We start from the raw sequence: 27,186 nt of genomic DNA, 5'->3' as shown, positions 1-27,186 counted from the left end.
GAGAAGAAAGTGTAATCTGCAGTTTTTGGATGGAATGTCCTATAAATATCAATTAAATCTATCTGGTCTATTGTGTCATTTAAAGCTTCTGTTTCCTTATTTATTTTCATTTTGGATGATCTGTTCATTGGTGTAAGTGAGCTGTTAAAGTCCCCCACTATTATTGTGTTACTGTCGATTTCCTCTTTTATAGCGGTTAGCAGTTTCCTTATGTATTGAAGTGCTCCTATGTTGGGTGCATATATATTTATAATTGTTATATCTTCTTCTTGGATTGATCCCTTGATCATTATGTAGTGTCCTTCCTTGTCTCTTGTAACATTCTTTATTTTAAAGTCTTATTTTATCTGACATGAGTATTGCTACTCCAGCTTTCTTTTGATTTCCATTTGCATGGAATATCTTTTTCCATCTCCTCACTTTCAGTCTGTATGTGTCCCTAGGTCTGAAGTGGGTCTCTTGTAGACAGCATATATATGGGTCTTGTTTTTGTATCCATCCAGCAAGCCTGTGTCTTTTAGTTGGAGCATTTAACCAATTCACGTTTAAGGTAATTATCGATATGTATGTTCCTATGACCATTTTCTTAATTGTTTTGGGTTTGTTTTTGTAGGTCCTTTTCTTCTCTTGTGTTTCCCACTTAGAGAAGTTCCTTTAGCATTTGCTGTAGAGCTGGTTTGGTGGTGCTGAATTCTCTTAGCTTTTGCTTGTCTGCAAAGCTTTTGATTTCTCCATCGAATCTGAATGAGATCCTTGCTGGGTAGAGTAATCTTGGTTGTATGTTCTTCCCTTTCATCACTTGAAGTATATCATGCCACTCCCTTGTGGCTTGTAGTGTTTCTGCTGAGAAATCAGCTGTTAACCTTATGGGAGTTCCCTTGTATGTTATTTGTCATTTTTCCCTTGCTGCTTTTAATAAGTTTTCTTTGTCTTTAATTTTTGCCAATTTGATTACTATGTGTTTTGGTGTGTTTCTCCTTGGGTTTATCCCGTATGGGACTCTCTGCACTTCCTGGACTTGGGTGGCTATTTCCTTTCCCATGGCAGGGAAGTTTTCGACTATAATCTCTTCAAATATTTTCTCGGGTCCTTTCTCTCTCTCTTCTCCTTCTGGGACCCCTATAATGCGAATGTTGTTGCGTTTAATGTTGTCCCAGATGTCTCTTAGGCTGTCTTCATTTCTTTTCATTCTTTTTTCTTTAGTCTGTTCCACAGCAGTGAATTCCACCATTCTGTCTTCCAGGTCACTTATCCGTTGTTCTGCCTCAGTTATTCTGCTATTGATTCCTTCTAGTGTATCTTTCATTTCAGTTATTGTATTGTTCATCTCTGTTTGTTTGTTCTTTAATTCTTCTAGGTCTTTGTTAAACATTTCTTGCATCTTCTCGATTTGCCTCCATTGTTTTTCCGAGGTCCTTGATCATCTTCACTATCATTATTCTGAATTTTTTTTTGGAAGGTCGCCTATCTCCACTTCATTTAGCTGTTTTTCTGGGGTTTCATCTTGTTCCTTCATCTGGTACATAGCCCTCTGCCTTTTCATCTTGTCTATCTTTCTGTGAATGTGGTTATTGTTCCACAGGCTGCAGGATTGTAGTTTTTTTTGCTTCTCCTGTCTGCTCTCTCTCAAGACTACTTTTTAAAAGGGAATTAATAAAGAATTATGGATTATATTTTAAAACTACTATAAAGTTATTCACATTTCTCCCTTATTATTTTATCTGATTTGTAGGGATATTCACTCTCTCAATATTGATCTTGGTAATTTTGCCATATCTTTTGGAAGTGGATTAGATTTACCGATCTCCACAAATAACCAGTTTTTGTTTCATTGATTTTTTTCAGTTGTCTTCGTTTTCTATATCGTTATTTGTGCTTTCATCTTTACTATTTTCTTTCTTCTATGAAAATTATCTTTCCTCTAAAATTGGGCTTGATTACTATTTTGTTGTTGTTTGCTTTATTATGTGTAAGATTAAGTCAGTAGTTTGAGAGCTTTATAGGCATTTAGTACTATAAATTTCCCTCTAAGCCCTATTTTAGTTAACTTTCATTAATTTTGACATGTTCATTCTCATTCATTGCAAGATATTTTTCTAATTTTTCCTTTATATTTTGGTGTTGGTTTGGCTAGGAATCTGTTATTTCATTTTCATGTACTTGGAAATTTTCAAAATATCTTCCATTATTAATTTTGAATTTAATTCTATTGTAATCAGAGAGCATACTTTATATAGTTTGAGTACTTTTAAATGCATTGAGAGTAGTTTTATTGCTCAGAACATGGTATATTCTGATGAAAGTTCTTTGGGGCCTTAAAAATATTATACATTCTACATTGTTGTGTATCAGTTAGGTCAGATTGGTTGATAGAGTGTTTAAGTCTTCTATATTCTCACTGATTTTGTGTCATTGTTTTCTCTTAGTTATTGAGAGAACAGTGTTGATGTCTCCAACTATAATGGTGAATTTGTCTATTTCTTTTTGCCATCCTATCCATTTTTGCTTGATGTATATTTAATCTCTGTTATTGGGCTCCTAAATCTTTAGGATTTATGTCCTTTTGATGAATTTATGATGGTTTTATCAATATTAAAATTTCTTTTGCTCTCAAATCTAATTCATGTGATACTACTATAACTACTCAATTTTATTTTTCTTTTTTAACTTCAATTTTCTTTTGATAACTTTTTGCATGGTATATATTTTCCATGTTTTTACTTTATACCTTTAAATTTAATTAGGTTTGTTGTATTTAATGCATAATCAGATACAGATTTTTCCAATATGATAGTCTCTATTAGGGTATTTACCATTTAAATCTAATGTGGTTATTGACATGGTTGGATTTAAATCTAGCAGCTTGGTATCTGTTTTCTATTCTTCAAATGTCCCTTTGTCCCTTCTTCCCCCTATTTTTCTGCCTTCTAAGGAATAAATGAGTAATAAATGAGAAATATTGCAAAATGACAAATGCAACTCTAAAGTGATTTGAAAATTCAGACTGAAGGTGAACTCTTTTTCTAGAATGACTGCAAAAAAATGTTATTTAGAATCATAGGAAGAATTCAGCCAGCCCTATGATTTAGTGTGAGCAGGATGAAATAGTTAATCACTCAACAGATATTTATTAAGCTCCTTCTAGGTAACTACCATTTAATAATGCATTTTCCTCTACTCACATACAAAAACGTATAATTTAACTTTGTCAATCAAGCAGAATACTGTGTATTTCTTGATACCCATTTGTCAAAGATAAAACCAAAAGCAGTAAAATTATGAATGATGAAATTCACAAAAGTTATGAAGCACTTTTTAGACCAGTTATTATGTTTATAGTTAATTCTATTGTCCAGTAAGATATTTTCTAGTCAATATCTTTTTGGAATAATTCAAACTACAGCTCTATTTCTCAATCTTAAGTATTATTACTATTATTATTATCAGTTGTTGTAATAAACAAGTTGTTCCAATGACACACACTGTAAAAATTCTAAACACATCTAGAAGTAAACAGTACTTTAAGTTATACATTCAATATCATGGCAAACAAAATTTACTTTCTCAGCTCTTTCAATTGCTGTCTGCTAATTCTGAAGCTGCTTAGTTATTATGTTTATTTGTTTATCTAGATCAGAATAAGGTCTAAAACACAACTGAGGACATGATCGTCCTGGGCAAGGAGTATACTTTCATTGGTACAATAATGGATGCATCTGAAATACCTTTCTTAACTCTCATTTTGGGCTACACTAGGCAGGGTTAAAGGATTTCAATCTGGATTAAAGGATTAGGTAATTCATAAACTAGTGTTTCATCTTAGAAAAGAAGGAAACATTCATTTAAATTCTTTGTGTCAAGGGATGAATGACTATTTATGCTTTGCAAGTATGCTTTTTTTCCATTTAAGCTACAATAGCAATATTTTATTTTTCAGTCTTTTGCCATGTTGATCCCCTGCTCATCTTTCATATTGAATGCTTAGATATGCCTTATGGGCTACAAAAAGTACACTGCAGTTAAGTATCACTGCCTCTGATGATAATGTTCTTAGGTAATCATTGTTGTAAGTCACAAGAAATATGATAGCAAAAACAGAAAAAAAAACTGAAGAGAAGTGTAAAAATATTCCCTAAATATTTGTATTTCTAGGAAAAAAGAATAAAGAATTTTTTTTTTTGGACATTTGTATTTTCAGCATGGGTTAAAGACTTTGCTAAGGCTTAAAACTCCAAAGGCTGTTTCCCACAAGTGATACATCAAATAACCTCCTTGCATGGTGTTCACTCCTCCATTTATTCTTAATGCACAAGCCTTTGATAACTGGCAAGGACAGCCTTGGTTAATTACTTGGTTGGACCATGGTGTTGAGCTGCCAAATTTTCTTAGTCTAAGAGATCCTGCAAAGTAAAACTTCCTGCTCTTACCATCATATTGAGATCAGAAACCATCCAAAAATTCAAACTGAGTTCCGTGACAGATTTTGACTCTCCCATGGCTAAAAGCCCATAGGCAGTACTGGATGAACTATAACCTCATACAACTGCATAGTGGTTTATTTGTGGAAAGCCATTCTAGACTCATAAATCTCTGAAATGCAAAATTTGATCACATTTCTAATTCTGTTAACTCAAATCTTTCTGCCTTCTTCTGTCCTTTTCTTTTCACTGTAAGGAGTGCCTCTCTCAAAATCATTGTGAAGATTTAAAAAGTTACCCATCAGTTGTCCTATCTCATATATTCCCAGTCTTTCCTATTCTTTCATTAGAAATTTCAACCCCAATAGACCACACTGGAAGCTTACATCTGGTCATTGCCTCCAAAAGGCACCTAGCTACTATCTCCATTTCTTTGCTTATCCTCATATTTATCTTCTTATTTGGAGAAAATGATGCTTCTATACAGAAGAAACCCCATTGCTAACCAAAGTCACTATAAAATACACCTGGTAATTAATATTTGCTCATACCTTTAGTTGTAATAGGAACTGTTGTTCAAGAAGTAGTAGTTCAAAACAGATAAGAGCATAGAAAATGGAGCCAGAGAAGTTCGATACACCTCATTTGACCAATTACTATTTGTATGATCTTGACAGCTTGTTTAGCTTTTCTGTGCCTCAGTTTCCTTATTTGTAAAGTGAGGAAAAGCATCATGTTTAGAACAATAGCTGGCTTGTAATAAACACCAAAGAAGTGCTAGTATTCTATTTACAAGAAAGTGAAATATAATCATTAAGGCTTTACTCAGAGACATCTTCTCCATTGAGTTATTTCTGGTTCTCAGGTAAGATCTGATTGATTAAGAAGACTCCTGGTAATATATCTTTCATCAAAAACCAATTCAATATAAATAAATTAATTAAAAAAATTTTATTGGAGTAGAGTTGCTTTACAATGTTGTGTTAGTTTCCACTGTAAAGCAAAATGAATCAGCTATATGTATATATATATTCCCTCTTTTTTGGATTTCCTTCCGATTTAGGTCACCACAGAGCACTGAGTAGAGTTCCCTGTGCTACACAGTAAGTTCTCATTAGTTATCTATTTTATACATAGTATCAATAGTGTAAATATGTCAATCCCAATCTCCCAATTCATCCCACCCCCCCTTTTTCCCCCTTGGTATCCATACATTTGTGCTGTACATCTGTAATTTTGTGTACTACACAGTTTTAAAGTTTCCTTGGATATGTGTTTGGAAATATGTTATGGTAGTATGTTTAAGATGTATGAATTAGAAAACAATGCTCAGCCTGTGGTTTTAAATGTTCTTCTTCAGGTTTGTTTTTTAGCAGTTGGTAGCTTCCCTAAAATGCTAGAAAACCATAGCAGATATAAATCAACAAAATATAATTTCATTTTCTTCTACTGTACTACTCAGGGAAATGAGTTTGAAAGAAACTGAATAATTATTGTACTAATTTTTGTTTAGATAATATTTCCTGTTTCATATATTTTGTAATATAAATAAAAATTATGAAACTGCTTGATATTTTTCTACCCCAAGCATTTTTGACTTTTAAATTTTAAACACTGCCATTTATTTAGTTGCCAGATACAACTATTTACTGAACATCTATTATATGTTCAGCACTTTCCTAAATACTACAGGTCATTTTCAAAACAACACTGATGATCAAGAAAAAATTTGTGGAAAATGTGTAATACAATGTAGAGCCATCAAATAAACAGAATGTACAGAAGTAATTAGTGAGTTGAGGAAAATATGTGATACTTAAGGTTTACTACATTATCGTTCATTATTGGAGCTCCCAAATATGTAAATAGAAATTCAAATTGGACCCAAATATATACAGATATTTATATAGATAGATAGATAGATAGAGATATTTGTAATACATTTTCTCTGTGAAAATGCAACCAGCAATAGAAAAACAGGCCCACTTCCACTTGCTTACCTTAAAACCACAGACACTTAAACTTCTATTCCTAATCATTAACTACTTTAGAGGGGGGATAAAAATTGAGGATGTTCACAGAACTTTCTACTCCCTCAGAAAAATAAATTATGCAATTCATTACATTCAATGGGAATAAATTTGAGTTTCTCTTGAAAATGTATTTTTTTTTTACTTTCTTCCACAAATTTTCAAAAAACCAAATGAAAAGAAATATCAAGGGTATTTGTAACTAAATAAAAAATCCTCAAATCAATGTTCTTAGTTAATTAGTGATGGCATTTCTAATCCAAATTACATATATAGATCATATTTTTGTTATTAAACTATAACTATTTTCATTAAAATTATTTCATGTCTAGTTTCATAAACCTTTGCAAAAACATCATTTAATACATTTCCAATTCTGTTAATTCAAATTATTCTGTCATCTTTTTTCCTTCACATTTTTTGGTTGTTTTTTCCCCATTATTTTGACCAACTTGATTGATATAAGACAAAAAACCTGTGACTATTTTGATTAATATTATGTGCACATGTATTTAGTATAAATAATTTTTATTCTTTCCTCTTAAAAGTATCTATATTATTTTGTTTATTTCCATTGCATAATATTTTCTTTCCTAAGAAAGTAGAGAATGTTAATAATAGAACCTCAGGACTTCTCCTAGTAAATTCTAGTAAATGTGTCAGATTGACATCATGGTTAAAGTAAAGCAAAACAAAATGCAATGACCCAAAATTGCTGACAGAAAAGAAGAAAAGACAGTGACAATTTTAACAAATTTTTAGAAGTAAAAATACGAAAGGAGAAGTGGTATGCTCATTGCTGTTAGCTCTCCAGTCATATTTCCTTTGATCCCCTTACCTTTTTCATGGACACTGGCTCTGTTTGACACTTCATCCCCTTTAGCTAATACTAGCATTTCTGTCAGAGAACTGTTTCCAGGCTGCTAGAAGCCACCCATTTACCTATATATGTCAGAAAGCAGCAGATGGCCCTTATCCAATGACTGATAGGTGTGGGAGCCTACATACACCAAATTACTTGCCTCTTGATTGGACCAACACTGGTTCTCCTGAGCTCTCATGTGGGATTGAACTAAAAAAGTCTCTGGGGCACTCTACTTGATACAATATCCTTGTTTCACCTCCTTCCCTTCCCAGTCCCACTGCCTCAACTGACTACTGTTTTTCCCTGGGAACACTTCCTACTAAACACTTTCAAAAAATTCCTCATCTTGGGATCTGCTTTTGGGAAAACACCCCAAATACAGTGATAACTGATTTAGCCCATTTGATAAAATCACCACTTAAGTTTGTGCAGAAAGACACATTAATGATAATCCATCATCAATAATAAAATCCTTCAGAACCTCTGAAAATCTCAACACTGGAGACATTGGAAATAGCTTAATGTAACTAACTTAAAAAAAAAAGGGAGAGAGACTGGTTGAAAATCTCTTTAAAAAGCATTTGGACTTTCATGTCTCACATCCTCATATATTTATCCTCTGCAAGAAAACAGAGTGGACCTGGAGATATGTGGAACTATAGAAAATAGGAGGAGTAGGGATTAGATAAAACAATACATAAAGAATTGTAAGACCCTCAGCTTTCTCTCCCTATCTAGTTCCCAGAAAGTTAGTATATGTCACCCACCCCAACTGTATACCCCCACCAAGGTTTAGAAAACTATCTTAACTAAATAAATAATTCTGGGGAAAGGAGTTTCAGATACTAACAGTTGGAAGTCTTTCACTGAAAAATGTAAGACTGACATTTAAACACCACCAAGTGACCTGCTCTGTCAATGCAATCAACTCACTCTTGAATACGGAGGGACAAATGGGCTCCCCAGCAATGCAGGGGAAGCCTCCACCAAAAAGAGAGTCCAAAACAAACAGATAAAAAAAAAGTGCCTAGGAAACAAACTAAAGAAAACTTCATAAAAACTAATTTATTTTGAGAATAAGTAAAATGTTGCAGCAAGCATAAAGACTGATATGCTATAAACAAGAAATTCAAAGAAGGAAGCCCTTGGAAATTAAAAAGATAGTTTTTTCTATGCTTCAGTGTCCTCTGGGAGGGTGAGAAGATAAATTCAAGGAAATCTCTTCAAGTGTAAGAAAAGGTAAAAACAATGTGTTGGAAAATAGAGACAGAAGTAGCAATTTGGAGTATCCAATCATAATCTTCAACATCTTTCTAACAGGATTTCCAAAAAGAGAGACAGGGAAAAAGGGTAGAGGAAATTGACAACAAAGGGATAGAAAATAGTCCCCCACCAAACCAAAGATCCCCATCTCTAGAATAAAAGGACCCACCAAATTTCCTGTATAGTGAAAGAAAAGAGGGCCACACTAAGGTACATTGCACTGCAATCAAAAACAAAGAAACAAAGAAACAAACAAAAAACAGAATAAAAGATTTTAAGAGTGTCCATAAATAAGGAGAGGAAAAAAAGTCACATTAACATAAAAGGGGAAAAAGTGACATTTCCTAATAACACACTGGATTTTATGAAATAGTGCCTTCATTATTATTCCAAGCGTGGGTGGGTGATTTATTCAAGACATTTTCTTACATACAAGCTTTCAAATAATACTTCTTATAGCACCTCGTTAGAGATTTACTAGAAAATAAGCTTTAACAAAACAGGTGACAAACTAAAAATGAGAAAGTGATAGGTTCCATAAAGTAATGAAAACTTCCTTCATTGAGTTTATACTCTAATAAAAGAAAGGCAATAAGTAAGTAGAAAACAGATGGTGATAAACATTAAATAAAAAGGGAAAGCAGGGTAAAGAGACATAATGGTTAAGAGGATACTTTCGTTAAGGTGCAAGAGAAACTTCGCTGGGACCTGAATGAAAAGCAGAAGAGCCAAAGAATACATGGACGATAGTGCTCTAGGCAGAGGGTGCACCATATGTCCCTGAGAAGGGAGCATGTTTGGCTTGTTCAAGAACAGCAATAAAGCCAGAGCAGCTGAAGCAGAGATGAGCTGGGGCGCACATGGAGAGACCAAGTGGGAGAAGTAGTAAGAGCCTATGTCATGTGGGACTCTTCAGTCTTGGAAAGGACTTCAAATTTTATTCTAAATATGACTGCCCATGAAAATCTGCTAGAGGAGTTTGATCAAGGGAGTAGTATGACCTGATTTACATTTTAAAACTCTGCTGTGTGGGGAATAGCTAGTAGGAAATCATGCATAAAAGCAGAAACACCAGGTAGGCTACTGTACTTGTTTATATACCTCCTTATGTTTCAGTACTTAATATGACTCTTTTGTTCTCAGAGTAATATTTTACATCAGTACCATTGCCTTATCATTTCCACTTATATTTGGGACATTTTGGCACATATATCTATCAGTGTGACAGGAACAATAAACAACCAAAAATCCCAGAGATGATTTCCCTAGAAACCTACTCTGACGCAATATGATGATTTTCTCATTTGTAACGATTCATTATGACTTCTGTCAATAAAGAATACATGGAAAAAAAAAAAAGAATACATGGAAACATAAAATGGCTAAAGTGTATTTATAAATTTTTGAACCAGTTATTAAAATTGCTGAAATATTTTAAGAGCATGTGGTCAGATATGACATTTCGAAACTTTGAAACTAAATAATTGAGTAGGAGGGAAAAGAAAAATAATGAGTGATTTGTTTGCACACTTCAGATTTTTAACTCTTGCAGGAACAAACTTCAGTAATAGACAATCATCACCCTAGCATATCATCATCTTCAGCACATAAAGTTAACCTGATAGTCAAATTAAATATATGAACAATTGCCTACTTGATATGTATTCCAATTTTCTTTTATTTTGTTTTTTTCTTTTTTTTCATGGATGCCATTTGATTTTCTTTTCTCACTAGAGAAGACAGAATATTTTTAATTAAAAGAAGTATGTATTTCTTAAGTGGAAGAAATGTCTATATTAAAGCAGCCATTACTACATTAAATTTACCCTGGGACCTATGCTAAAAATGGAAGATGGTGTCATAATGTGCCTCTGGTCCTTTGGGAAACTTTTCTTTTTAACTCAACAGGCTATGAAGATCATCATAAATCCTTAGGACAGTAATTCAGAAACTGCTAATGATTGCATTCTTGCATGTTAAAGAAGATGTGCAGGGTCAGCAAAGAGCTACTAATGACAAGCATGAAGAAGATGGAAATCATGACCTGCCTGCACAAGGGAATCTTTACACGCAGACTATGGTTTTCAAGCTTAAAAGTTGTCAAGAAGCTCCACTGCCATATATCCCAAATGATGCACTGATTAAGAAAGGTCAGTATGTCTTTTGGGAAGTTAACAGTCATGATATAGTAACTATGCAAAGCTGCAAGTCTCTGGAGTAGTATTTGTGTCTAATATATATGGTCACAGGAAATATAACTGCCAAGGATGCCATATTCATCATCTTGAGTAGTTTTATCAGCACTACCTGATGTCACACTCAAAAGAAAAATCACCAAAAATCTTCTTGGCCATTCAATCACGCATCCTTTGTGAGATGTGCTTGGGGTAAACTCTGTGCCTGGCTATCAGGATATAAAGATGAAAATGATACAATGTCTGTGCCCTCACAGTGCTCTAAAAAAATAAGAGGTAAAACAAATAAGGAAAATATTACAACATAGTGTGGTAATTGCTATACTAGAATTAAAATAAAAACATTAGGGGAAGTGCTAAATTGGCTTTGATGAGTTTCCATAAAAAGTATATCTATAACCTGTGATTCAAGGAGAACTTATGGAAGATATAATTAAAATGCTTATTTTTGCATGAGAAAAAAAGAAAGTATTTTTCGCATTCTCTAAATTCTTTATACTAAGATATGGTACTAAAATCTCTCAGTTCTGACTGTAACTCTGTTACTTTTTTGATAAACTACACAAGCAAAGGTCATTTCTTCATTAATTTACACATCATATAAATATTTATTATATGTCCATTATATATGATTGCATTTTCTAGAATCTGGAAATAACATTGCAAGCAAAAATAGACATTTTTACTGCAATCAGAGAAGAAAAATAAATAAAAGGAATCCAAATCAGAAAAGAAGAAGTAAAACTGTCAATGTTTGCAGATGACATGACACTATACATAGAGAAGCCTAAAGATGCCACCAGAAAACTACTAGAGCTAATCAATGAATTTGGTAAAGTAGCAGGATACAAAATTAATGCACAGAAATCTCTTGCATTCCTATAGACTAATGATGAAAAATCTGAAAGAGAATTTAAGGAAACACTCCCATTTAACATTGCAACAAAAAGAAAAAATACCCAGGAATAAACCTACCTAAGGAGACAAAAGACCTGTAGGCAGAAAACTATAAGACACTGATGAAAGAAATTAAAGATGATACAAACAGATGGAGAGATACACCATGTTCTTGGATTGGAAGAATCAACATTGTGAAAATGACTATACTACTCAAAGCAATCTACGATTCAATGCAATCCCTATCAAACTACCAGTGGCATTTTTCACAGAACTAGAACAAAAAATTTCACTATTTGTATGGAAACACGAAAGACCCCAAATAGTCAAAGCAATCTTGAGAAAGAAAAACGGAGCTGGAGGAATTAGGCTCACTGACTTCAGACTATACTACAAAGCTACAGTAATCAAGACAGTATGGTATTGGCACAAAAACAAATACAGATAAATGGAAGAGGACAGAAAGCCCAGAGATAAACCCACGCACATATGGTCACCTTATCTTTGATAAAGGAGGCAAGAATATACAATGGAGAAAAGACAGCCTCTTCAATAAGTGGTGCTGGGAATACTGGACAGCTACATATAAAAGAATGAAATTAGAACACTCTCTAACATCATACACAGAAATAAACTCAAAATGGATTAAAGACCTACATGTAAGGCCAGACATTATAAAACTTTTAGAGGAAAACATATGCAGAACACTCTATGACATAAATCACAGCAAGATCCTTTTTGACCCACCTCCTAGAGAAATGGAAATAAAAACAAAAATAAACAAATAGGACCTAATGAAACTTAAAAGCTTTTGCACAGCAAAGAAAACCATAAACAAGACGAAAAGACAACCCTCAGAATGGGAGAAAATATTTGCAAACGGAGCAACTGACAAAGGATTAATTTCCAAAATATACAAGCAGCTGATGCAGCTCAATATCAGAAAAACCAATAACCTAATCAAAAATGGGTGGAAGACCTAAATAGACATTTCTTCAAAGTAGACATACAGATTGCCAACGAACACATGAAAGGATGCTCAACATCACTAATCGTTAGAGGAATTCAAATCAAAACCACAACGAGGTATCACCTCACACTGGTCAGAATGGCCATCATCAAAATATCTACAAACAATAAATGCTGGAGAGGGTGTGGAAAAAAGGGAACCCTCCTGCACTGTTGGTGGGAATGTAAATTGATACAGTCACTATGGAGAACAATATGGAGGTTCCTTAAAAAACTAAAAATAGAACTACTATATGAAACAACAATCCCACTACTGGGCATATACCCTGAGAAAACCATAATTCAAAAAGAGACATGTACCACAATGTTCATTGCAGCACTATTTACAATAGCCAGGACATGGAACCAACCTAAATGTCCATCGACAGATGAATGGATAAAGAAGATGTGGCACATATATACAATGGAATATTACTCAGCCATAAAAAGAAATGAAATGGAGGTATTTGTAATGAGGTGGATGGAGTTAAGAGTCTGTCATACAGAGTGAAGTAAGTAAGTCAGAAAGAGAAAAACAAATACTGTATGCTAACACATATAGATATGGAATCTAAAACAAAAAACAAAAAAAGTTCTGAGGAACCTAGTGGCAGGACAGGAATAATGACACAGACATAGAGAATGGACTTGAGGACACATTGGGGGGGGGAGGGGAAGGGGAAGCTGGTACAAAGTGAGAGAGTAGCATTGCCATATATACACTACTAAATGTAAAATAGATAGCTAGTGGGATGCAGCTGCATAGCACAGGGAGATCAGCTAGGTGCTTTGTGACCACCTAGGGGGGTGGGATATGGAGAGTGGGAGAGAGGTTCAAGAGGGAAGGGGTATGTGGATACATGTATATATATAGCTGATTCACTTTGTTATACAGCAGAAACTAACACACCATTGTACAGCAATTATACTCCAATAAAGATGTAAAAAAATTAGACATTTTATGATATAGCTTTTATTCCGTAAGAGAGGCTAGTAAGTTTATTTTTAGAAGTTGGCGAGTTGATTCTTACACATATATATGTGATAAGTCAACAACCTAAGAATAACCAAAGCAATAACTGGAGAAAAAGAAAAGTTTAGCACATATACCATGTGAATTCAAGACTTACTGAACATCTGTTTTTATCCAGTAGTGTTATACTTGCACAAGGTTATACATATAGATGAATAGGACCAATAAAGTCTAGAAATAGATCTGCACATATATGGTTATTCACTTTTTTTTTTAACATGAAGAGGCAATCAGTGGGGAAATAAAATTCTTTTCACAAATGGTGCTGCAACAACTGGATATCCAAAAGGAAAAATAAAATGAACATCTAGTCTTCCCTCACATGAAACATAAAAATTATGGATCATGAGTCTAAAAGTAAAAGTATAGTACTTTTAGAAGAAAACATAGAAAATCTGTGACTTTGGTGTAGGCGAAGATTTCTTAAATAGGACATAAGGGCATAAGCAATAATAGAAAAAAATAATAAATTAGGTATTATCAAAATTGAAAAAACTTGCTCTGGAAAGAACTCAGTAAGAAAGAAAAGGCGAGTCACACAGCCTGAGAGAAAATATTCATAATACATACAGCTGACAAAGGACTTATATCCAGAATATATAAAGAACTTTTACAAACCAATCATAAGAACATAAATTCCCCAATAAGAAATGGGCATATCTGAACAGATGTTTCACAAAACATTTTTTTGTTTCACAAAAAAACCTATGCAAATGGCTAAGTGCATGAAAGGCATGTGTGACACAATTTCTCATCCAACAAATGCAACTATTACACACCCAAGAGAATGGTTAAAATTAAATAGCTGATAATGCTTACTACTGATTATATGGAGCAACTTGAACTCTCATACACTGCTAACGTGACTGTTAAATATTACAACACACTGGAAAACTAAGAAACACGAAAGTTTCTTAAAATGTTAAACTTTCACCAACCATCTGATCCAAGGTATGTATCCAAGATCCATGCACACATACCTCAATCAGGTTGATGAAATAAAGACAGACATAGACAACAGGTAGATAGGTAGATACATACATATATACATTCACACACATACATATATACATACGTACATACATCCACCCTTACATAGATAGGTGATGGACAATTGAAAATCTCAGATCTTATGGGTCAAAGTACAGTTTTAAAGCCATTTTTGACGAAACAAGTAGGCTGACCAACATTTCCCAGGATTAAACAAAGTAGAGGAGTGCATTTGAACTACAAAACTGCTATCATGTCATCAAAAGCAATATATTGAATTGAATAAGCAAGTCGAAAATGGAACAAGTAACTAGAAGCCACATGCTATACAGATACTATAAAAAATAAATATTAGGTGTCAAGGAATACGTCTGTTGATTAATACTAGAGACAAGGTTAGGCGTAAGGCCTAAGGTCAAAAGAGAAGTTGCTGTTAACTGAGAACAAAGAAACCTCGAAAGGGAAAATATCTACTTCAGATTAGAGACACATATTTCTGTCTGGGGAAGAAAGATCAAATGTGTTTAGCCCAAGGCTTAATCTACCCAGAGAAAGGGCAAGTATAGATACCTGACTAGAGTAAAAAGTAAGGACTGAAAGAAAAAAAGATGGATTGTAACAAGATGCTACTTATTCACAGACCAGAAAAAAAAAAAAGAAAGAAAAAAAGAATAGAGCAAAGTAGATTGGGTTTAAACAGGAGGGTGCTAAAGTAAATTGGAGTAATTCTAGGAGCCATAATCACAGAAGTCAGGGCCTAATTAAGCTTTTAGCCTACAGAGGAATAACCAAAAGCAAGAACCTACAGAGTGTGTGTGTACTTTATCCAAAGAGATTTAAATCCTTATGTTTCTAACTAGCAAATCACAAACTACAAAGAATCTGAACATGAAAGCCACTACACCTATCCCTTCTCTGGGGGAACCTCCCTGCTACTGCAGGCATTGGGCCTGTTAAGAAAATATTGAACATTCTTAAAGAATTTGTAGATTCTGAAATAGAGAAAGGAAAAAAATAGTATGAAAAGCAGAAAGAGCACATATGGAAGCTAGTTCCTAGGTGTAAATTCCAGGGAAGTCTTGTCCTGTCTTTTGGGATCTCCGCCCAAATATATATCTTTCCACAATACCTGAGTGTTTATTTTTCCTTGCTACAAAGACTACAGTTTTACAAAATAAAAATTCAATTGGCCAGTATGAGGAACTAGATATCATTCCCACATAATGTGGGTAAACTTAATAATTAATAGATATCATAGGAATTTTTATAAATAATTAGTTGAGTTGTGGAAGTTTTGATTAGGTGGAGGCAAATGATTTGGAAGAGTAGTAGCAAAGAGAGATAGTGAGAAAATAGTAGTAGAACAGAAGATAGAGAAAAAATATAGGAAAGTGACAAAGAAAAATTACAGAAAATTTCCTTATCCTTTTCCAAATCAACAGCGTGTGGAAAGGGAATGGGGAGGTATCTTTATTTTCCTTCCTATATCACATAGGTCACATATAGACCAACTGCTCTTAGACACCAGAAATAAGCTAGTTATGGTTCTATAGTTGAATCTCATTGTAGATTAAATGGCCTTTAATAGATTGTTTAGGGGAACCTTGGTACCCATTACAGCATTCCTGTGTTTTTATGTGACAAATATGTGTTTTATATAAAGAAATAATTTATAATTTGGGAATGTGGAGAATGGTGACATACTTCAATTACTAGTAGTGGCCACCTATCCTTTAAGAGTTAGCTATGGTCTTTAACTCTCTATGTTTGAGATAAGGCTAAGATATGCCAAATCTTAAAGCAGAAATTGTATCAGAACAATAGAAACAGAATATGTCATTGCTGACCTGGGGTAACTCCAAAGGAAGCAAGACAGTGGCTTCGAGAACAACTATTGTGAGCACAAATATCACTAGTGTTCTGGCATTCCAGGAATTCTGTATCATTGGTACCAAGAAAAGTTTAGGCAGTGAGATATAAAGGCCTAATTTTAAAGAAGTCCAAAAATGTATAATCAATTTAAGCATCTGTTAGGTAAAAATTTGACACTCAAAATTGATATTAAAAATATAATAACAATGGTTGAATTATGTTTATACTTTGTTGGATGCTTTTTCAAATCTGGTGGCCATCACCTAAAATCAAAGACTTTATGAGCTTTTGAAACAAAGTCCCCCTAAAACCAAGTCCCACTGTTGAGTTTATGATTCACCTCTCTATCCAAAACTTTATTCCCTTTCTTGTCCTGCCCCTGTTCCCCTCAGGATTGAGAAGTATAAAAGAAAAGGGGAGATTGAAACCAAGCAGGACCCCGCAGGGCTCTCCTGGGTAGAAAAGCCCCTCCATGTCCCCCATTTCTTGTTTGTTGAAAAGGCTTTAGTCTCCTAGGTCTTCCCTGAGTTCCAAAAAGCAGGCCCAAGTATTTATTAATCAGGGAAGTGAGGGGATGCAGAAACAAAGGGAAATCAGTTAACAAGAAAAGCAACAATAGTTCAGTGAAAAACAGAGTCCTAGTTTCTCCTCAAGGGATATACATAACAATCTGACACGTATCTTTGAATTGCTCTGTAGGAAGTTAGAACCCCTGCCCAAGTGGCGAATGGTGACACATTCTGAGCACAAGCACTAGACCCCAGACTGGTTGGAACCAGAAGCTTGATGATTAAGATTCCTGAAACATCACCCTGTTACCTCACCACCAACCAATCCAAAGAAAGTCATACACCCTGCAGTCTTACCCCAAATGCTGCCTTTAAAAAGCCTTCTCTGAAAGATAACAGGGAGTTTGTGCCTTTTGAGCATGAGCCCCCTGTTCTCCTTGCTTGGCATCCTGCAAATAAACACTGCACTTTCCTTCACTACAACCTAGTGTCTGCAGATTGGCTTTGCTGCATGGCAGATACTCAAGTTTGGTTTGGTAACACTTCTGAGTTTAGAAGAGTTTCCTTACTGATCATAATCCCGTTCTAACAGTTTTGTCTTGTGAAACAGATGCCAATTATTTTCCAAGAGAACAACACTACTCAAAACATTTCTGTGTCCTATATTTCTGAACATTTTACCAAGTAGTTTGACATTTTATAGAATGGGAAAAGTATTCCAAGAAACAGCATCAAGCTCTTTCCTGTTATGGCTAAAATTCACACTAGAGAGAGTAGCTAAGCTTTTAAAAAATCTTCCAAAACAGGAATCTCCAGAGTAAAATCTATCAGGCTGTTCCTGTGTACAAAGATAGATAAAAGTCTGGGGAAAGGAAAGAAAAGGATATGTTGGAGGAAATTAAGTTATATAGCTGGTCAAAAATGTACATAGAGTTTTATAAAAAGATCTTAGTTCCTATATTGATATCCAGTACATTTATTGTCAAAATATTAAACTTCACATTTGAGTTCCTATTAACTGAATTACTGATGGCAGCACCCAAATCTTGCAACAGGAGTAAATTTCATCTTGAAACTACCTGCTGGGTAAGAGTCTTGAAATTGTCAAGTAACCGGAATGCTGTTTAACACCTTTGCCAAACTGATCAATTCTTCACTAATTTGTTTCAAATTCAAACAGGGTTTATCACAGTATGTTTATATTCAAAGACTAGGGGCATGAATCAAAATGTCTGTGGGCCCATGAATTACTGAGAGGTGGTGAAATATGCCAGCATTAAACTGGTGAATAGCAGCAGCAGGAATTATCTACATGAGGATCAATATTGCTATTAGACTTAATGCTACAAATATTTGTCCTTATAGATGCTAACTATCCTCAGATTACTTTTATCTAATCCCAGGCCCAGATCATGAAAACCTGGTTGGAGTAACATTATTTTATTGTTAATGATTATACTTTTTCATGTGTACTAAATGAAAACTGATTAACTAAAACATCATTTACGTTCACACATATCTACATTTTATAAGGGAAGAAATTCTTTATCATTCATAGATACTTATGGTATATAAAATTATATATTTATGTCATATATCAATTATTATCAAATAAACAATGAAAAAGTTTACCTATTTATAAGTCTATATCCTTATACACATATACATATATCTATATACATAGTACATATGTATGTATATACATACACACAGATCTGTAGAGTTGACACTTGAACAACTTGGGGATTAGGCGCACTGACCCCCTGCACAGTCAAAAATCTGTGTATAATTTATAGCTGGTTCTCTGTATCCATAGCTCCTCTGAATCAGTGGGTTCAACCAACTCCAGATCATGTGGTACTGTAGTTGCTATTGAAAGAAACCTGTATATAAGTGGACCCATGAAGTTCAAACCCCTGTTGTTCAAGGGTAAAGTGTATATATACACATATATACTCATACACATATGTGATTAAAACATACATGTATACAATTTTACTAGATCCTAAACTCTGTCTAGATTCAGGATCATTAAAAACCAATGACAAGAAGGACCTTCAAGATGGCACAGGATTAAGACATGGAGATCACCTTCCTCCCCACAAATACATAAAAAATACATCAACATGTGGAACAACTCCTACAGAACACCTACTGAATGCTGGCAGAAGACCTCAGACTTCCCAAAAGGCAAGAAACTTCCCACGAACCTGGGTAGGGCAAAGGAAAAAACAAAAAACAGAGACAAAAGAATAGGGACGGGACCTGCACCTTGGGGAGGGAGCTGTGAAGGAGGAAAAGTTTCCACACACTAGGAAGGTCCTTCACTGGCGGAGACGGGGGGTGAATGGGGAGAAAACTACAGAGGAGAGCGCAGCAACAGGGGTGCAGAGGACAAAGTGGAGAGATTCCTGCACAGAGGGTTGGTGCCGACCAGCATGCACCAGCCTGAGAAGCTTATCTGCTCACTCGCTGGTGTGGGTCAGGAATGGGAGCTGAGGCTCAGGCTTTGGAGGTCAGATCCCAGAGAGAGGACTGGGGTTGGCTGCATGAACACAGCTTAAAGGGGGCTAGAGCAACACAGCTAACTGGGAGAGAGTCCAGGAAAATGTCTGGAACAGCCTAAGAGTCAAGAGACCATTGTTTCGGGGTGTGCAAGGAGAGGGGATTCAGAGCACCCTTTAAAGGAGCTCCAGAGACAGGCGTGAGCCGTGGCTATCAGCGTGGACACCAGAGACAGGCACGAAACACTAAGGCTGCTGCTGCAGCCACAAAGAAGTCCGTGTGCAAGCACAGGTCACTATCCACACCTCCCGTCCCGGGAGTCTGAGCAGCCCACCACTGCCAGGGTCCTGTGATCCAGGGACAACTTCCTCAGGAGAACACACGGCACACCTCAGGCTGTTGCAACATCATGCTGGCCTCTGCCACCACAGGCTCACCCTGCATTCCGTACCCCTCTGTCCCCCTGGCCAGAGTGAGCCAGAACACCCTAATCAGCTGCTACTTTAACCTCATCCTGTCTGGGTGGGGAACAGATGTCCTCAGGCGACCTTCATGCAGAGGCAAGGCCAAATCCAAAGCTGAACCCCAGGAGCCGTGCGGACAAAGAAGAGAAAGGGAAATTTCTCCATGCAGCCTCAGAAGCAGCGGATTAAATCTCCACAACTTGAAGTACCCTGCATCTGTGGAATATCTGAATAGACAACAAATCATCCCAAAAGTGAGGCGGTAGACTTTGGGAGCAACTGTAGACTTGGGGTTCGCTTTCTGCATCTAATTTGTTTCTAGTTTTATGTTTATCTTAGTTTAGTATTTAGAGCTTATTAGCATTGGTAGATGATTGATTTGGTTGCTCTCTTCCTTTATATATATATATAGTTTCCTTTTTCTCTTTTTGTGAGTGTGTATGTGTATACTTCTTTGTGTTATTTTGTCTGTATAGCTTTGCTTTTACCATTTGCCCTAGGGTTCTGTCTGTCCTTTTTCTTTTTTTTTTTTTTTTTAGTATAGTTTTTAGCACTTGTTATCATTGGTGGTTTTATTTTTGGATTTGGTTGCTCTCTTCTTTCTTTCTTTCTTTTTAAATTGTTTTATTACTTTTATATTTTAATTTCTAAAAATATTTTTTATTTTTTACTTTAATAACTTTATTTTATGTTATTTCACTTTATTTTTTTCTTCTTTCTTTCTTTTGTTTTTTCTCCCTTTTCTTCTGAGTCATGTGGCTGACAGGGTCTTGGTGCTCTGGCCGGGTGTCAGGCCTGAGCCGCTGAGGGGGGTGAGCCGCGATCAGGACTTTGGACCACCAGAGACCTCCCAGCCCCACGTAACATCAATCGGCGAGAGCTCTTCCAAAGATCTCCATCACAACACTAAGACCCAGCTCCACTCAACGACCAGCAAGCTACAGTGCTGCACACCCTATGCCAAACAACTAGCAAGACAGGAACACAATGCCACCCATGAGCATAGAGGCTGCCTAAAATCAAAATAAATTTGCAGATCCCCCAAAACACAGCACCGTATGCGGTCCTGCCCACCAGAAAAACAACATCCAGCCTTATCCACAGAACACAGGCACCAGTCCCCTCCACCAGGAAGCCTACACAACCCACTGAACAAACCTTACCCACGGGGGGAAGATACCAAAAACAACAGGAACTAGAAATCCGTAGCCTGCAAAAAGGAGACCCAAAACACAGTAAGTTAAGCAAAATGAGAAGACAGAGAAATACACAGCAGATGAAGGAGCAAGGTAAAAACCCACCAGACCAAACAAATGAAGAGGAAACAGGCAGCCTACCTGAAAAAGAATTCAGAGTAATGACAGTAAGGTTGATCCAAAATTTTGGAAATAGAATGGAGAAAACACAAGAAATGTTTAACAAGGACCTAGAAGAACTAAAGAGCAAACAAACAGTGATGAACAACACAATAAATGAATTAAAAATTCTCTAGAAGGAATCAACAGCAGAACAACTGAGGCAGAAGAACGGATAAGTGACCTGGAAGATAAAATAGTGGAAGTAACTACCACAGAGCAGAATAAAGAAAAAAAGAATGAAAAGAATTGAGGACAATCTCAGAGACCCCTGGGTCAACATGAAATGCACCAACATTCGAATTATAGGGGTCCCAGAAGAAGAAGAGGAAAAAAAAAAGGGACTGAGAAAATATAGGAAGAGATTATAGTTGAAAAGTTCCCTAATATGGGGAAGGAAATAGTCAATCAAGTCCAGGAAGTGCAGAGAGTCCCATGCAAGAGAAATCCAAGGAGAAACACTCCAAGACACATATTAATCAAACTATCAAAAATTAAATACAAAGAAAAAATATTAAAAGCAGCAAAGGAAAAGCAACAATTAACGTACAAGGGAATTTCCATAAGGTTAACAGCTGATCTTTCAGCAGAAACTCTGAAAGCCAGAAGGGAGTGGTAGGACATATTTAAAGTGATGAAAGGGAGAAACCTACAACCAAGCTTACTCTCCCCAGCAAGGATCTCATTCAGATTCAACAGAGAAATTAAAAACTTTACAGATAAGCAAAAGCTAAGAGAATTCAGCACCACAAAACCAGCTCTACAACAAATGCTAAAGGAACTTCTCTAGGCAGGAAACACAAGAGAAGGAAAAGACCTACAAAAACAAACCTAAAACAATTAAGAAAATGGTAATAGGAACATACATATCGATAATTACCTTAAATGTAAATGGATTAAATGCTCCAACCAACAGACATAGACTGGCTGAATGGATACAAAAACAAGACCCGCATATATCCTGTCTACAAGAGACCCACTTCAGACCTAGGGAGACATACAGACTGAAAGTGAGGGGCTGGAAAAGGTATTCTATGCAAATGGAAATCAAAAGAAAGTTGGAGTAGCAATTCTCATATCAGACAAAATAGACTCTAAAGTAAGGAATGTTACAAGAGACAAGGAAGGACACTACATAATGATCAAGGGATCAATCCAAGAAGAAGATATAACACTTATAAATATATATTCACCCAACATAGGAGCACCTCAATACATAAGGCAAATGCTAACTGCCATAAAAGGGGAAAACAACAGTAACACAATCATAGTAGGGGACTCTAACATCCCACTTTTACCAATGGACAGATCATCCAAAATGAAAATAAATAAGGAAACACACGCTTTAAATGATACATTAAACAAGATGGACTTAATTGATATTTATAGGACATTCCATCCAGAAACAACAGAAGACACTTTCTTCCCAAGTGCTCACGGAACATTCTCCAGGATAGATCATATCTTGGGTCACAAACCAAGCCTTGGTAAATTTAAGAACATTGAAATCGTATCAAGTATCTTGTCTGACCACAACTCTATGACACTAGATATCAATTACAGGAAAAAAGCTGTAAAAAATACAAACACATGGAGGCTAAACAATATGCTACTAAATAACCAAGAGATCACTGAAGGAATCAAAGAGGAAATCCAAAAATACCTGGAAACAAATGACAATGAAAACATGATGACCCAAAACCTATGGGATGCAACAAAAGCAGTTCTAAGAGGCAACTTTATAGCAATACCATCCTACCTCAAGAAACAAGAAACATCTCAAATAAACAACCTAACCTTACACCTAGAACAGTTAGAGAAAGAAGAACAAAAAACTCCCAAAGTTAGCAGAAGGAAAGAAATCATAAAGATCAGATAAGAAATAAATGAAAAAGAAATGAAGGAAATGATAGCAAAGGTCAATAAAAGTAAGAGCTGGTTCTTTGAGAAGATAAACAAAAGTGATAAACCATTAGCCAGACTAATCAAGAAAAAAGGGAGAAGACTCAAAACAATAGAAGTAGAAATGAAAAAGGAGAATTAACTGACACTGCAGAAATACAAAGGATCATGAGACATTACTACAAGCAACTATATGCCTATAAAATGTACAGCCTGGAAGAAATGGACAAATTCTTAGAAAAGCACAACCTTCTGAGACTGAACCAGGAAGAAATAGAAAATATAAACAGACCAATCACAAGTAATGAAACTGAAACTGTGATTAAAAATCTTCCAACAAACAAAAGCCCAGGATCAGATGGCTTCACAGGGTGAATTCCTTCAAACATTGAGAGAAGAGCTAACACCTATCCTTCTCAAACTCTTCCAAAATATAGCAGAGGGAGGAACCCTCCCAAACTCATTCTACAACGCCATCATTACCCTGACACCAAAACCAGACAAAGATGTCACAAAAGAAAACTACAGGCCAATATCACTGATGAAAATAGATGCAAAAATCCTCAATGAAATATTAGCAAACAGAATCCAACAGCACATTAAAAGGATCATACACCATGATCAAGCGGGGTTTATCCTAGGAATGCAAGGATTCTTCAATATATGCAAATCAATCAATGTGATACACCATATTAATACACTGAAGGAGAAAAAACATATGATCATCTCAATACATGCAGAGAACGCTTTCAAAAAAATTCAACACCCATTTATGATAAAAACCTTCTAGAAAATAGGCATAGAGGGAACTTACCTCAACATAATAAAGGCCATATAGGACAAACCCACAGCCAACATTGTTCTCGATGGTGAAAAAATGAAACCATTTCCTCTAAGATCAGGAACAAGACAAGGATGTCCACTCTCACCCCTATTTTCAACATAGTTTTGGAAATTTTAGCCATGGCAATCAGAGAAGAAAAAGAAATAAATGGAAGCCAAATCAGAAAAGAAGAAATAAAACTGTCACTGTTTGCAGATGACATGACACTATACATAGAGAATCCTAAAGATGCCATCAGAAATCTACTAGAGCTAATCAATGAATTTGGTAAAGAAGCAGGATACAAAATTAATATACAGAAATCTCTTGCATTCCTATACACTAATGATGAAAAATCTGAAAGAGAAACTAAGGAAACACTACCATTTACCACTGCAACAAAAAGAATAAAATACCTAGGAATAAACCTACCTAGGGAGACAAAAGACCTGTATGCAGAAAACTATAAAACACTGATGAAAGAAATTAAAGATGATACAAACAGGTAGAGAGATATACCATGTTCTTGGATTGGAAGAATCAACATTGTGAAAATGACTATACTACACAAAGCAATCTACAGATTCAATGCAATTCCTATCAAACTACCAATGGCATTTTTCACGGAACTAGAACAAAATATTTCACAGTTTGTATGGAAACACAAAAGACCCCAAATAGTCAAAGTAATCTTGGGGAAGAAAAATGGAGCTGGAGGAATCAGCCTCCCTGACTTCAGACTATACTACAAAGCTACAGTCATCAAGACAGTATGGTATTGGCACAAAAACAGAAATATAGATCAATGGAACAGGATAGAAAGCCCAGAGATAAACCCACACACATATGGTCACCTTATCTTTGACAAAGGAGGCAAGAATATACAATGGAGAAAAGACAGCCTCTTCAATAAGTGTTGCTGGGAAAACTGGACAGCTACAGTTAAAAGAATGAAATTAGAACACTCCTTAACACCATACACAAAAATAAACTCTAAATGGATTAAAGACCTAAATGCAAGGCCAGACACTATAAAACTCTTAGAGGAAAACACATGCAGAACACTCTATGACATAAATCACAGCAAGACCCTTTTTGACCCACTTTCTAGAGAAATGGAAAGAAAAACAAAAACAAACAAATGGAACCTAATGAAACTTAAAAGCATTTGCACAGCAAAGGAAACCATAAACAAGATGAAAAGAAAACCCTCAGAATGGGAGAAAATATTTGCAAATGAAGCAACTGACAAAGGATTAATCTGCAAAATACACAAGCAGCTAATGCAGCTCAATATCAAATAAACAAACAGCCCAATCCAAAAATGGGCAGAAGACCTAAACAGACATTTCTCCAAAGAAGATATACAGATTGCCAACAAACACATGAAAGGATGCTCAACATCACTAATCATTAGAGAAATGCAAATCAAAACCACAATGTGGTATCACCTCACACCAGTCAGAATGGCCATCATCAAAAAAACTACAAACAGTAAATGCTGGAGAGGGTGTGGAGAAAAGGGAACCCTCTAGCACTGTTGGTGGGAATGTAAATTGATATAGCCACTACGGGGAACAGTATGGAGGTCCCTTAAGAAACTAAAAATAGAACTACCATATGACCCAGCAATCCCACTACTGGGCATATACCCTGAGAAATCCATAATTCAAAAAGAGTCATGTACCACAATGTTCATTGCAGCTCTATTTACAATAGCCAGGACATGGAAGCAACCTAAGTGTCCACTGACAGATGAATGGATAAAGAAGATGTGGCACATATATACAATGGAATATTACTCAGCCATAAAAAGAAACGAAATTGAGTTATTTGTAGTGAGGTGGATGGACCTAGAGACTGTCATACAGAGTGAAGTAAGTCAGAAAGAGAAGAACAATTACTGTATGGTAACATATATATATGGAATCTAAAAAAAAAAAAAAGGTTCTGAAGAACTTAGGGGCAGGAGAGGAATAAAGACGCAGACGTAGAGAATGGACTTGAGGCAGTGGGAAGGGTAAGCTGGGACGAAGTGAGAGAGTGGCATGGACATGTATACACTACCAAATGTACCAAACATAAAATAGATAGCTAATGGGAAGCAGCCGCATAGTGCAGGGAGATCAGCTCGGTGCTTTGTGTCCACCTAGAGGAGTGGGATAGGGAGGGTGGGAGGGAGACACGAGAGAAAGGAGATACGGGGATATATGTATATGTATAGCTGATTCACTTTGTTATACAGCAGAAACTAACACACCATTGTAAAGCAATTATACACCAGTAAAGATGTTAAATATATATATATATATATATATATATATAAATGTAAAAAATAATAAATAAAAGATGCTAACCCAGATCTTACAGCTCTGAACTACTGCTTTCCCTACACCTACCAGAAAGCAGCAGCAGCAGAGACATTTCCGGAAGGTTTGTGGTGGCAGCAGCCTTGTGGAAGAGAGCCAGTGGGATTTGTTTTTTCATCTGCATTTTATATTTACAAATATATTGTGTATGTATTTAGAGTAATTTGGCAGAAAGCTAATAGACTTTATGAGGAAGCTAAAGTCCCTTGCACAGTTGCAAGCTATTTTTTGGTGCTTCCCCTGAAGGACTATGTGTGAGTGAATAGAATAGAAATGAAACAAGCAGCTGATAAATGGGTAATTTTTAATTGCCATTTTTTGCTGAAACTATTGATGTTTTTCTTTATTCCAGTGAAATATCCCAAGTAAAAAATGTAGAGAATGTCTAACAATTTTAACATGGTGGAAGGTAGAGCAAACAATTGGAGAAAAAAATCCAGGGGAAGGATTAATAATTGAATAATGAAATGGTTAAAATTAATTTGAAAATATCCTTGAACTTTGACAAAGATATACAATACAATACAATAGATATGTGTCCAAATCCCCTTGGATACTTATATCTGGAAATCCCAAGAAGTAAAAGGAACATACTAAGAAGGAAACTTTAGAGCAGCAGTGGACTGAGTGAGAGTTGAGAGAATCAAGTGCTTTCCCCATTTCACCCCTACCCAACCCAACCCCATTC

This window comes from Balaenoptera musculus, chromosome 6, assembly GCF_009873245.2.
Source record: "Balaenoptera musculus isolate JJ_BM4_2016_0621 chromosome 6, mBalMus1.pri.v3, whole genome shotgun sequence".
Lineage (NCBI taxonomy): Eukaryota > Metazoa > Chordata > Mammalia > Artiodactyla > Balaenopteridae > Balaenoptera > Balaenoptera musculus.
Note: the sequence above shows the minus strand (reverse complement) of the source record.